Raw genomic sequence first — 13,959 nt, forward strand, 5'->3', positions numbered from 1 at the left:
CATTCATCCTTTCATCCATCCATTATCTTAGCCACTTATCAAATTCAGGATGGGGGCTAGATTTTCTAGACAAAGGAAATTACACCCAAAAAACTATAATCCCTTGTTTTTAGATTGAAGCATTATCTGCCATGTTTTTATATTTTTTTTTATTTATTGTTTTTGGTAAATAATAAACACTCAAACTGTGCGTGAATATGGATAGAACATTTGTAGCCATAACTGTACAAAAAGATAAATTACACAATTATTTAAATTATTATGTGTGTTATATTGTTATATTGTTATATATCCTGCACTCACACACCCCCCTCCCCCCCCCCCCCTTTATACCTCTCTGACCTGTCTTCCCCATGTGATGTTTGTGTAATGTATGTATGGTCGGAAGGGTAAGATGGCGCTGGCAAAGCTGGCAGCCTTAACCCAATTTCCCTCAGGATGAATAAAGTATTATCAATCAATCAGTAAATCAATATTATAATATTGCTGTTCAAGTCTTTTGCTTTCGAGACATGCTCTGGATTCTGAAATAGCTGGAATATCGATGTTATGTCAAATCAGGATACAGCCACATTCATTGGTTTAACAAACTCTTTTTTTGACAAGTCTGTCTGTGTCTGGCGATTCAAATACGTAATTGTATTTTGCATTCTCTGATGTTCATGGACCAAAGCTGGTGCAGGTCTTTCTGACACTATTAATGAAAAGGTTGTTTTTACCTTCTTTTCTAGCAGTTGAAAGTCCTGGCTTTGCACCATTCCAAGAGACAAACTCTTGAGTTGAAAAATAAAGCCAACAGAAATGCCCCAAAGTGGGTTTCCTCTAGTGTCAACTTGAGTGAGATTTGTCTCTTTATTTATTTATTGTAATTTTGCATCTACAGCAGGTTTTATATCAAACAACCAGGATCCAATTAAAGTGTAGTGTTTCAGCTTTACCTCATGGGTTCTAACAAAAGTACTGAATTACTGTTTATTAAAAGTATATATATTTTAAAAAACAAAACATTGTCACATTGTCCAGAAACTTATAGACTTAACTGTAGATGCCACTTATCTGTGAATTAAATGATGCCAGATAAATCTACCATCACTAAACTTTCAGACCTTTCTAAACTATAGACACAATGTGTATATTATTTATTGTCTATAAAAATTAAATGTTCAGAGCAGGTCAAACTGGAAGCATGTGAAATATTAACTTCAATTTCTTAAACTAAAAATTGGAGAAGACACACAAACTGCTGCATCAGATGGTGAATTTCCAATAATCCAAAAATTCAATAAAAAATTTATATGCAATGGATGTGACCCCTCAAAACATTTTTTAAACAAACATTTAAAAGTAAGGTTGAAGAGTTTATGGAATTTATAGCATTTCACAAAAATGAAGCAAGAAATCTCACATTGTCATTCTCTATCATTTTTGACACCTCACATCTATCTTTGGAACACTTCAGGGATTCATAGAGAGTATAGGAGATGTAGCTACTGTAATAACAATCAGTGGTTTTGGACTCTGCATTTTGAAGTGTCGGGACACCTGTCAATCAATGTGGTCCTGCCCCTAACTCAATTATCAAGGTGGATGAGTTATAAAATTGAGGACAAAAACTATCCATAGAGCACCAAACTATTTTTAAACCAGGTTTTAAATCTTCTTTCTAATGCTGTAAAGTTGCTCATTTAAACAAGGGCTCTATGGGGATTTATTTCATTTTGCATCCAGCTTCTAGTCCCACTCAGAGAAACTGCAGTTTTTAACACTCCCACATTGGCTTCATTTTTAAGATGCATTTTTCCCCTTGGGGTAATCCTAATTCTAAATCTATAAAGAACTTGAAAATACAGCAGTAAAATGCAGCCATTTTCCAAATAACAGAAGAAATTAATGCTGCAGAAAATCGTTAGCTCAGTGGTGAAATAAAGATTTTAATTTAAGTTTATTATTTTAACACTGAGTGTGCTCTCGCTGCAGTGTATTTCTAATTTGAGAACCGCAGAGCTCTGAAATGAGATTCATTTAAATATTAAAGGTTGCTGTCCCAGAGCCTAACAAAGAAAATGTGAAAATTGCTTTAGACTGTCAGCAAATCAAAGGGGAATTAATTTTATTGACCGAATCCTTGGTGATAAATAACCTGATCGATTTTCTGTTGGTGTCTTTGTACATTGTTTTGTTTTGTTTTGGTTTTGTTTGTTTTTTTTTTGGGGGGGGGGGGGTTCAGGAAAATAAAGTAACCTGTTTATGGTAATTGACATGCCATGCCATCTATCATGCAGTAATTACACTGGTCTTGGAAGAAAAGAAAAAACACAAGCAGACGCAAATGTTTTATCCACAAAATTAAGTTTTTTAATTAGTAATTCAGTTATACACTTTTTACTCAAAAATGTATTTTCCTGATTTCTAGGCTATTACCATGAAGGGTGGTTGGATTACCATTTACTACATTGTTGTGTCTACCTTGCTTATTAACAGAGGTGTCCAAACTCATTCAACCCAGAATTACACCTAAACCTGCCAGCCATGAAATTCTATGAGAACATATATTATCCTTTTGAATCAGATATCAGGCAAGATCCAGTCAGACACCAAGATTTATATTTGCAACCTCACCTACCTGCTTGTTGATGGGTCCATATCTTGTGTCTTCACTCTTCATGAAGGAAGGTCAGACTTGCTCTACTGAACAAATCCTGTGGATTACCTCCAGCTACAACTAAAAACATGCTAGAGCTTCTATCTTTGCTGAGCAGAGTAATTACTCTGGATATAATAGTTATAATATTGATTGTGGAATGAAATGATAACATCACATAACACCTATACCAGTCAGCCTGGCACTGCTATTCACTGCCAGGTGGAGTGAATAGCAGTGATCACTTCTTTACAGTGCAGTTTCTGCTGGGAAATCTTGAATTCTGGTATTCTTGTGGATGTTACCTTGACATAAACTAACCACTTAAAAAATGTTGTAGACTAACTCCAAGAACTCCCAAGTGGCATCTACTTACCCAGCAGTGCTTGAGGAAAACAATAAAGAGCCCGGGGCACTGATGATGCAAACTCCCTGGATCCCAATCCGATCAAGCATCCGTATTATGCACCAAAACAAGCCCAATCCTTGGAGGCCCAGGCCCACAACTCAAAGGACCCAAAGGATCCACTGGCAACATCCTGGTGCCAGAGAGATATGAGTCACTCTCAGAGGTCCCCTGTCCATGCCTCAGTGGGTCAGAGCTGTTTTGTTGACCTCAAGGGAGATCTACACAACATCAGGCAGGTGGTTTTAATCCATCTGCTAGATTAGCAGATTGGATCATCAGGACATTTACCAGTGACCAGGTAAGTCAGACATTAGCTGAGAAGATAAGAATTAAAATCCATTCAGTAGTCAAGGAGGTTCATAAACAGTTCAATTCAGAACAAATTAATTTCATTTCAGTGAAATCTGACTAAAACTCTAGAAGGACTAGCAGTTCTTGTGAATTTTGGAGGGACAAACAGATGGATGACTGGCCGTTGCAGAACCTCATCAGTCCTTTGGCAGGATAACCAGAAAAAACAAAACAACCAGAAAAAAAACTTCTATTGACATCCAGAGATATAATTACAATGAATTCTTTTTGGACACAATAGTCAGGTAAAGAGCATCAGATGTCTGTGTTTTCTCAGACTTATCTGCTGGCTGGTTATTGTCACCCTGAGGGTGTGTGCTCCCGTTTTTACTGGGAACCGATGATAACTGCACCACTCAGAGGTTATTTTATTAGAGTGCACAACGATCTCACCTATTCAAAGTCAGGGTTTGAAAATTTCCTTATTACTCATAATCGTCATACTCTGAAACAAAATTGTAGGCCAGCCTGCACACTTTGCATTTTGTTTTGACCAGAAATATTTTGGAATATTAAAGGTTCATTTTTGTTTTCACTTGACATATAGTGTAAAGAAAAAAGCATTTTATATTTCTTATATTATGCAATAAATACAAGAAATGTCTGTCATTGATGATCTTTAAAGCCCAGCTGTTCTAGTGTGACCTTCTTTTCTGTGCCATTACTGAACCTTAATGTTAATATCTTAAAGGATATCAATGCCTTAATAAGCCTTTTTAACACTTGCACTGCATCCCTGAACTTTTCTAGACATTACCCTACAATCCACCAGAGACATTATAAGAGAAAGAAATGGCACTCAAAGAATCCAAAGTTGAATTCTGTTGTGGTAGACAGATAACTTCCAGCTGAAGAAAGTTTTCCCCAAAAATAATTTCTGGGGAAACTGAGACAATATTTTAAGCAGTTTTTGTCAGATTTTACTGGTGAATATATACATCAGTTTTTATATCTTGGTGACTACTAAACTTAAAGTTAAACTTAGATAACTATGGCCCTATTAGTAGGGCCGCCAAGTGACTAGATCTGCTTCTAGCACACCAGGAACACAGGAAGCATGAGACAAAAGCAGACTTGACACAGAGACGTGGACATGACAGGTTTAACACCAAGCACATAACATAAAACTGAACAGACTAAACCTTCTCTAGGGATAAGACACCAGGCATACAAGGGAGGCACAGAGACAAGAGTGACAAAAAAGACACAGAACAGAGGGAGCACGGAATCAAAACCTAAGAGCTAAACTCTTAATGGGAATAAAACAGAAACACCAGGTAACAAAAACAGCAATACTAGAGAATCAGAACAAAACCCATAATACAGAATAATACCAGAGCTTAAAACATTGGGTCACCGACCCAGGACTATGAAAAGAATTTTGATTAAACTGTCTTTAACCTGCTAGCTCCTTATTACCTGTATCCTCTACCAGATTCTAAACTACATTTCCTTTGGTGAGAATGTGACTGACACAAGCCATCCTATCCTTTGATGAAGGACAACTTCAAAAATTCTCCCAATCTGATTGGCCCAACATTATCCAGAGTTCATGTTGGAAAACAGTAATAGGGTTTGTAAATATGAAAGTGGTCATTTCAATTGTACCTCTTTGTAACGAAAAATATATATATATATATATCTGTGGCACCAGATATAGTATTTGTACTACAATCTTCTAGAAGTTCTGATTGCATGAATCATTAGTGTAAGTCCTGTTCCATGTGCATCTCTTCAATAAAATATGTTTTTTAAAATTTGAATGAACATTCATGAAAAGTCATAAACTTTGATTTATTGGTGAATATATTTTATGGAAGTATGTAAAACCTCAACAGGAGTACATAACAGTGTAGAGATGACATGTGGACAGTGCTTTGGGGTTACCCAGCTAAGAAGCTAGAATTTAAAAAGATGAAAATATTTTACATTATAAAGTCCATATTTTCTTTTTGTTCTATTGATCATTCAGTCTCCATATGATATTTTAGGTCATCTATGCGTTTCCCTGAGGTGTTAGATATCCTAATTAGTCACAGGTTTAGTTACAACACAGCTGCTAGTTTTTCTATAAAGTAACAGGCACTTAACAAAGCAGACAAAATGGGAAAAACTAAATGACAGCCTTCTATTACCAAAGTCTGTCATTTAGGAAGCAAAAAAATCAGTTGCTAGTGTTGAGCATTCAGGTGGCAATGTTCCTTATAGAAGCACCAAAAAGAGAACACTATTTCTTTCATATCTAAATCAGATCATGAATGTTTTAGGCAGCCCTCAGACTAAGAAGGTTTTGATGCATGCTTACTTGTCTATGCTCAAGATTCACACAGTTTACCTTTAAATTTTTGCTGTTATGGTTTAAAAGGATCTGGCTGGGTTTTAATCCTGATAATTAATTGTTGGCTGTTTTCATAGTTTCTATGTTCTGATAAATAGCAGATGTATTATCCAAGTGCATTTCCCATTTTGTCTTGGATGGCTGCAGTCAAACTCTTGAAAAAATTGGCAGACTCTTGCTTTAGCTGACTGGTGTGTATTTTCCTCTTGAGTTTGGAACAATAACAAATCTCCATCAATCCATCTTCTTCTACTTATCCAGGGCCAGGTTGCAGGGGTAGTAGCCTAAGCAGAGAAGACCAGACCTCCTCCAGCTACCTCCTCCAGCTGGTGTTCCGGGGGAATACCAAGGCGTTCCCAGGCCAGCCAAGAGATATGATCTCTCCAGCGTGTCCTAGGGGAAGACCCAGTACAAATCACAATTATAGAATATATTTAAATCTCAGATGCTGCTTGTCTTACATGGGGAATCAAAAAATTAGTAAGATGTAAAGAAGAAGTTAAGATATTTATTACCTTTTGATTTCACTCTTTCAGAGAATTACTGACTTATTCCATCAGTATCTAACTGACAACAATGTCTCATCAGCATTAAAATTTCAGTAGCAGTAACCTAGTAGTAGTAGTCTGTAATAAAGGTTTACCTGTTGACGATAATAAGAGTGCTATCACTACAGTATATGTTACCAGTGAATGGAAAATTTGTTATGTGACATTTAGACTGATGACCGAGGAATAATAAAGTCTCTTGTGCACATCAGTCAGTGTGCAGGTGAGAGGCCTTGTGCTCCTTAGTTCTGTCATTCTGCAGGTCATTCTCATTTCTACCTGATAATGTTGAGTTTTATTGAAAATGATGGTGAGGGAGTATTTTTACTGAACCATATTCACCATAATCATCCTTTTGCACTCCAATGCATCTTTGCCATAGAATTCTTAAAAAAGTGTTGACATTAAGGACTTTAAATGAAAACAAAAAACAAAAACAGTAACAACGATAAATAAAAAATACTATTAAGATTTACTAAATGAGCCATTAGTAAAAACTTGGATGTGGAAAGACATATATACCTGGTTGTTTTGTGGATGTCACTAAATAAGATTTAGCAGAAAAATCGGACTCACTGACCTTGATTGACTCTTACCTGTGATTTTAATGCGGGGGGTCGGGGGGGGGGGGGGGGGGGGGGGGACATTGACACATAGGGAGCAGATGCATTATCTCTACAAACACTTGACTGCTCAGAATTTGATAAGAAATAATGTTTGTTTGTAAAGCAGCCCTTCTCTGGGTATCTGGTTGCTCCAGTTCTCTCCCCGTCTCACTAAAGATTTCACCCTTGTGTAAGAATGTATAGTTATGGACTGATCTACACAGACTGTGTTAGTCATTACGCAAATATAAATTGCTGCATTGTTAGTAGATCGCTCTCAAACATTTTCACTCCCATTACCTCTTTTTTGTGATGTAGTGTGAGAACAAATGTAAACCACTGATTCCTGTAAACATTTGAACACTCTTGATGGGGACACGATGACTTGTTTGCATGTTTGCATTCTTGTTCTGCAGTGACGTCAAAATACAAATAGAGGGAGCATCTGCCATGACAACTCCTTTGATGGGATTAGTTAGTATGTTTAATTGGCATCAAATTGCATAAACATAATTATAATTTGTTTGCTGATCTTGTTTTTCTATTTATATCTAAGGATGCGACAAACTCTTAGATGTACTGAGTATTGATGATTAACATAATTTCATATATAATTAAATTAAGCAAGCATTTTTACTTTTGTTTTATTTGTTGATTAATAATAATGTTACTGTTGTTCTTTGCACTAGTATTTGTTCTTTTGTTAACTGTATATGCTTACAATTTTAAATCAACCCAATCTGACCCTAAACCCTTTTGGGGAAAAAAGTCTTTTAAGTCTTGTTTTAAATGAAATGTAACCCTTTGTACCATATTGCATTTTTAAGTATAACGTGATCCTTTGTTGTTTTTCTGTTGTTGTTGTTTTTGTACTAGCTTCTAAGTAAACAACACTCTTATACACCCAGTCATTGTGTAATGGTAAGTAGTTATTAGTTATAAATGTATTACTAAGAAAGCCCATTTGAGATAAGAACAAAATGGTTTTTGCCTAAGAGGTTGTTCATTCGGATTCTTGCAAACCTTGGCAATTACAGGAGCCCGGTCAGGTAATTATGTGTCTGCCATCATAATAAGAAATAGGAGCTTCTCTTTTGGTTGTTGTTGTCCTTTTTCCCCCCTCTTAGAATAAGAACTCAGTCTGCGTGGACATAATGGACTCTGTGCTCACCTGGTTGTCCTTGGCATTATTGGACTCTCCAGATGAATTGATGTTTCCTGCCTGCGATGAGGAGAAATGCTTTTCAGGCACAGCTCATGAGGAGCGAGGCTTGACTGAACCCTCTGACCCCTCTTCTTGCAGGGTTTTTTTTTTTTTTTTTTTTGGTAGGCTTTAATTAGTTAACTGTTTCTTTTGACTGTCTTGTACTAGTTGTATGGTTTATTTGTGTAGAAATCTTGAATCACAAGTGAACACAGAAACAAATAAGAACAATATGGAATGATAACAGTTGAAAAAAGCAAAGCTTTGATTTAAGCAAAAAACACTGGTACATTTTATAGTGGACTTAAACATTTTCAGCTCCCCACCAATCAATATGTCTTTACTGGGATGCCAAGAACGACATGACAATATCTGTCTTTTCTGGCTATATCAGTGCATGCATGAATTAAAGCAGTCCTTATTTGACTTGACTTTCAACTAGTCCCGTTTTATACAACTTCAATGCAAATTAAGTTACCACACTTTCAATGAAGCATATTTTATGTAAATGCATCTACTGTATGTATGTATAGATCGGTAGATAGATAGATATTTATAATACCATATTACTAATATTTTAGCTACATTCAAATAAGTAATAATTGCCGTGGTTATAGGTGTGGTACATTATTATGTAATATGTGGTCTGTAATGTCTGTGATAGATCAGGAACTGCCAAGAATACATGAAACAGAGAACTGGTCAGGGATTTGATCTAGATTCAGAAAATGGTTGTGGTCATGTTGGACTCATTAGCAGACATATAACAGACACAGGCTTATAACATTTAGTCAGAGGCTTGAAATAGAAAATAAAAAAAGGATGACAAGGTTAATTATTTCAGTTTAATTTGTTCATGTTTTAATAATGCTATGTCAGAGCAGCTTTCCATCATGCTCACTTAATTGCATGATTACATTGCATGAATACATGGAGGAACCATTAAACATCTTACACAGCTTGATCCACGAAGGTGTTTGATGGGCTTGACAGTGTGATGATTAAAGAGTGCTTGCAGAATGAATTCTTAAAAAGCAGGGAGTCAGAAAAAGAGCAACAGAAGCTAATTAGTGTTTTCTCTTCTTTCTTTGCAATCTGTTACAGCACTACTGACACACCTCATAACCCTGCCTCTGTACAATGTAATGGTTTATCAGTTAGTTCATTGCCCGTTTTATTTCGGTTGACATCAGAAAGGTGTGCAATCAAATTAAAACTGACTGAAGTTATACTTACATTTTGCAGTGGGAGTATGTACATTATCTGTACATACCTGCTATCCCTATTTGTCTTACTGAATTATAAATAAAATGTCAGTATTTGCAGCATATTAAATTTTAACTCCAAGATGACGAGCTGTACCTTTTAATTTGGGATTAATTTGCAAATTAATCCCAGCAATTGTAGCATATCAACTAGTCTCCAAGACTACAGCTCAATGTTAGAGCACCTTATACATACATTTTCTGTTAGACTGGGCACTCTAGTGAAAAAAAATAAATATTTTTTTGCATAATGCAGAATATATTACAAGTCTCTTTGTTACTCCTACCTTTAGAGAGCACTGTGTTGTTGTTTCCAGGTGAGTTGTGGTCAAAACTAAATCTTTATCACTACAACACTATATTAACATCCTCCCTTTAACAGGGTACCTGGATGAAAAAGTATCAAGATGAAAAATTATGAGACGGTGCTAATCATGCTCTGGCATTACTATTTAAGTCCATGCATATGTACATTCTAGGGATTCGTGGTCAATATTTGTAAATGATTTCCCTGTTTAAAATAATAGCTTGAAACATGAGATTGGAATACATTTGCTGCTTTAGATTATTCTCTCATTTTGAAGAATAATAGTTTTATATTGTTATTTCTTTTTTTAATTTATTTATTCCCACTAGGGGCAATAATTTTCTATCATATGGCTATCAAGGCTCTCCCCACTGACAAGACAATTACAGGTGGAGATATGGTAGTACTTTTCAATGATTTTTACTTTCAGCACTCCAGGCTTCCAGCTTTAGACTTAAACATGATAAAGATTCTCGTAAATGAGGAACTATTTTATTACTGCCAGACATTCCAACCAGCAGTCTTTTTAAAATACCCTTCAGCAAATCCCTTCAAGTGCTATTGTTACTGTTCTTGTGCTGTTAAGTCCCTTTGCCATCTATTTACATTTCTTGCCCTTAAAATAAAGTCTGCTTAATGACCTGATGTTTTGTTCCCAGCAGTCTGTTTGAGATTGTGGAGAGTACTACTGCTACCCCTCTGACATCATCTGCTCCTTCCCAACCAACAGCAAGTTCAATCCTGACCAGAGGACCATCTAAGACCCCATCCTGAAATCCTTAGACACTGTAATCACTGCTGTCAGGTTATATTCTTTTCGGTTTTACTAAGGACACTTCATTTAACAACCAGATTTAAGAAAATGTCATTAAAAGTTAATCTTTTGTCCTTCCCTAGAGGGGCCAAAATTAGTCTTTATAGTTCCAGGATTATATTTTCAGGATTTAAGTGCAGTTAGATATATATTATTTTGTATTCATAAAAGTTGGAGTGATCTGAAAAGTAACGTCTTTGCAAATTACAGTCCTAAGTAACATGTAAACCTGCCTGTGGCATGGAGGACATGATCAAGGTCACCATACTGGGTCTGTATTCATGCCTTGTGGCGTCAGACACTTGCTGGGGATGTGAACAGAATTCTTAAATTCTGAGATTGCCCACATCACAACAAGTAGTCAGTAGTTGTTTCTGTAGCAGTCAAAGTCTCGAGACAGTAGAGAATGAAAACATTTCTGTTCCTGGAATATTGATGCAACATCAATAATAAAGAGCCCAATGGTGCAGAAGTGAGAGGGGAACAAAAAGAGGCCAAGCTGCAAGGAACAAGTTCAGGATGAGGGCAGGAGCAAGGGGAAGATGAAATGTTGTCTGAGCTACGAATCCAAAAGATTTCATGCTGTGTTGGAGGATTTGTACACAACACATCCCATTTGACAAGTAAATATAGAAAAACAGCTACTCCAGTGGAGCTGCATCAGTGTTCACCAACATTTTATGAAAATTGTGAAAATAATAATATTATTTCACCTATTTTTAGGGGCATCAAGCATACTGAACTGGGACTGTTTTGATGGGCCACCTGGTGCAGGATCAGAGGGTTATCAGCATAGCAGAGCCTGGCATATACTTCAGACATCAACTACCTGCTGGATTAGGCCCCGCTAACCCTTCCCAGAACTGCTTCATCAGCAACCGAGTGCTGGCTCACTTCTGCAGCTTTGTAGGGGTTAGTTTACAGTTGTTCCTAAAACCCTTTATGAGCTATTCATACTTGTGTAATTCTCTAATGTCTGGCATGTTATCAAAGTGAAGTAGAGAAAAACACTTCAGACATTTCAGTCTGGGGGTCTGTCATTTTTCAATTAAATAAATTATCAAAACCCACAACCTGCTATAGTATAAAATATTACTGCTACAGTACTGCATGTGACAAATGATTCATAATTTAACATTGGGAAAATTAAACTGAATTGCCACTGAAATGTAAGACTTATTCAAATGAGACATTTTCTTGTAAAGTATCCCTAAAGCAGCTTCCAAGCAGTTTTGCTGATGGCTAAACCGAAATGTCAGATATACAGAACTGTGTACAAATTGAATCCATCACAGAAAGCACTGATCTATTTCCTCTTTGTCATTCTGAAACTGAAATTAAATTTATCTGACAAAATGTCAGACACCATGCTAAGTAGGACACATCTGACATTAAATTGCAAGCTTGATTATTGAATTTCCAGGGTGTCAGAGTCCAAGACAAGTTGATAGTTCAGAATTAATTTGCAACCATTACAACTGTAACTCAACCACTTCAAAGTTAAGTCAATATTAGCTTGGAAGTACTGAGGTCAAGTATTTTCTGTTGTATAACAGCTTATATGACCTTCATTTTATATTTCTTTCAATTTAGAACAATCACACCAACAGTTGTTACCTTCTCACCAGGTTCTTGCCCATTCCAGCTTTGTGCAGATATGCAATTTTGTCCCTGATGTCCTTTGACAGCTTTTTTGTGTTGCCCACAATGATGGAGAGGTTAGAATGTCAGAGGTTAGAACTAATTCAACAGAATCAGAAAACTTTATTAATCCTAGAGGAAATTATTGTCTATGTATTTACAGTTGTGTTTCATATACATAAAGAGTTGGCAGGTCCACGGGAGCCAGAATTCTGGCTGGGTTGTAGGGCATCCCACAGTTATACATACAATGTTAAACAAAATTTAAATAAGTTAATGTTTTGTTGATTTAAAAAACAATATTCTGAAATATCCTGAAATCCAGCTGTGTGTACTGTTTCAACATTGGATGTTTCAGGTTGGTGGAAAACACAAGTATTAATAAAATCATCTTTCTCGGGATGCAGTTTTTATGATTCAATCAATGGATTCACTTATCTACTCATTCCCTCCCTGTTAGCACAAACACTGCTAAACACTAAGCTAAATAGTGCCAATATACATATACTACAACTTCCCCTCCTTTTCCTTGATGTCTATCCCCCCTCAACACATTATATCCCAGCATCTTTATTTAGGTTTCTGTCTACACAGTGAAGTTGACATAAGATTTAACACAGAAACCCAGACAAGTGGACTAAACCATCTGCTGTGCCATTATAGGAAGAGGAAATAGGTTTCCTTATGTTGAGATTGGCATTCTGTTTAGGCCATCTCTTTTATGGTCCACATATTTCTCATTTTCTTTCTCCTATTTTCTTTCTCACACACACACCACTTTTTGACAATTATGACTGCTTTACCACTAATCATGTTGGTTGGCCCCATCTAATATTGTAGGATATTTACTTTATACTTTAAAGCCATTTGGGACATTTGGATCTTTCACTTACCTATTAATATCCTTCAAAATGTGAATCAGCAGTACTGCAGTGACTGAACATGACTGCTGAGGAGCCACTGATGGGGTCTCTTGGAAATCCATCCTTTTGGTTTTAAAAAAAAAAAAACTGCATGAGAGCTGTACAATATGGATGAAAGTAAGTCACACTAATCCCCCAAGAGCTGTGTGCACAGCCAGTAGTCATCATCAGCTAGTCCATAGATGTCAGCTGCGAACTAGCTCAAAGGCAAAGTCTTTATGTTATCACCCAAATAATCTCATGACATGTTTGACTACACATGCTGTAAATTTAGTTCATCTCCTCACACTGATCCTTTTTTTCCCCATACTATCACATGACCTCTTTTTTAAAAACAAGAATATGAAACTAAGCTCTTTCTGTAGTTTATTGCACTTTTATCAGTTGTGTTTGCATCTCTTGACAGGATCATTCCTAAAGAGCACTTCAACATGAAAAAGGCAATTTATGAGGTGCAGCGTGATGCAAGTCTGTGTTGGTTTTGGTCTTTACTGCAGGTCTGGTGTGACCTTTTTTTTCTGTGCAGTAATTGAACCTTGATGATATGACATGAGCCATGACATTTCTACAAAGGACAACAAGGGTGGCTGTGGCAGGAAGTAGAGGAGGTCATCAACATTTGGACAGGCTTCTCTAGCGCACATATTGATGTACCTTACTTGAATCCTAAATTAACCCCAAATTATGTATAGGTGTGTGAGTATGCATGATATATAGATAGTAGCTACAGGAAAATAGTCACGAAGACTCACAAAATACAATATGAATTTCAACTAAATTCTAGGTGAGTAGCCGGACCTTCCATCCATTTTAATCCATTTACTTTATTTCAATTACAAAAGTGAAATTTAAAAATTAATTGCTTTTAGCCAAATATATTTATCACAGCATTTCATTTAAATTATACACAAAG

Source organism: Pelmatolapia mariae, linkage group LG1 (genome assembly GCF_036321145.2).
Source record: "Pelmatolapia mariae isolate MD_Pm_ZW linkage group LG1, Pm_UMD_F_2, whole genome shotgun sequence".
Classification (NCBI taxonomy): domain Eukaryota; kingdom Metazoa; phylum Chordata; class Actinopteri; order Cichliformes; family Cichlidae; genus Pelmatolapia; species Pelmatolapia mariae.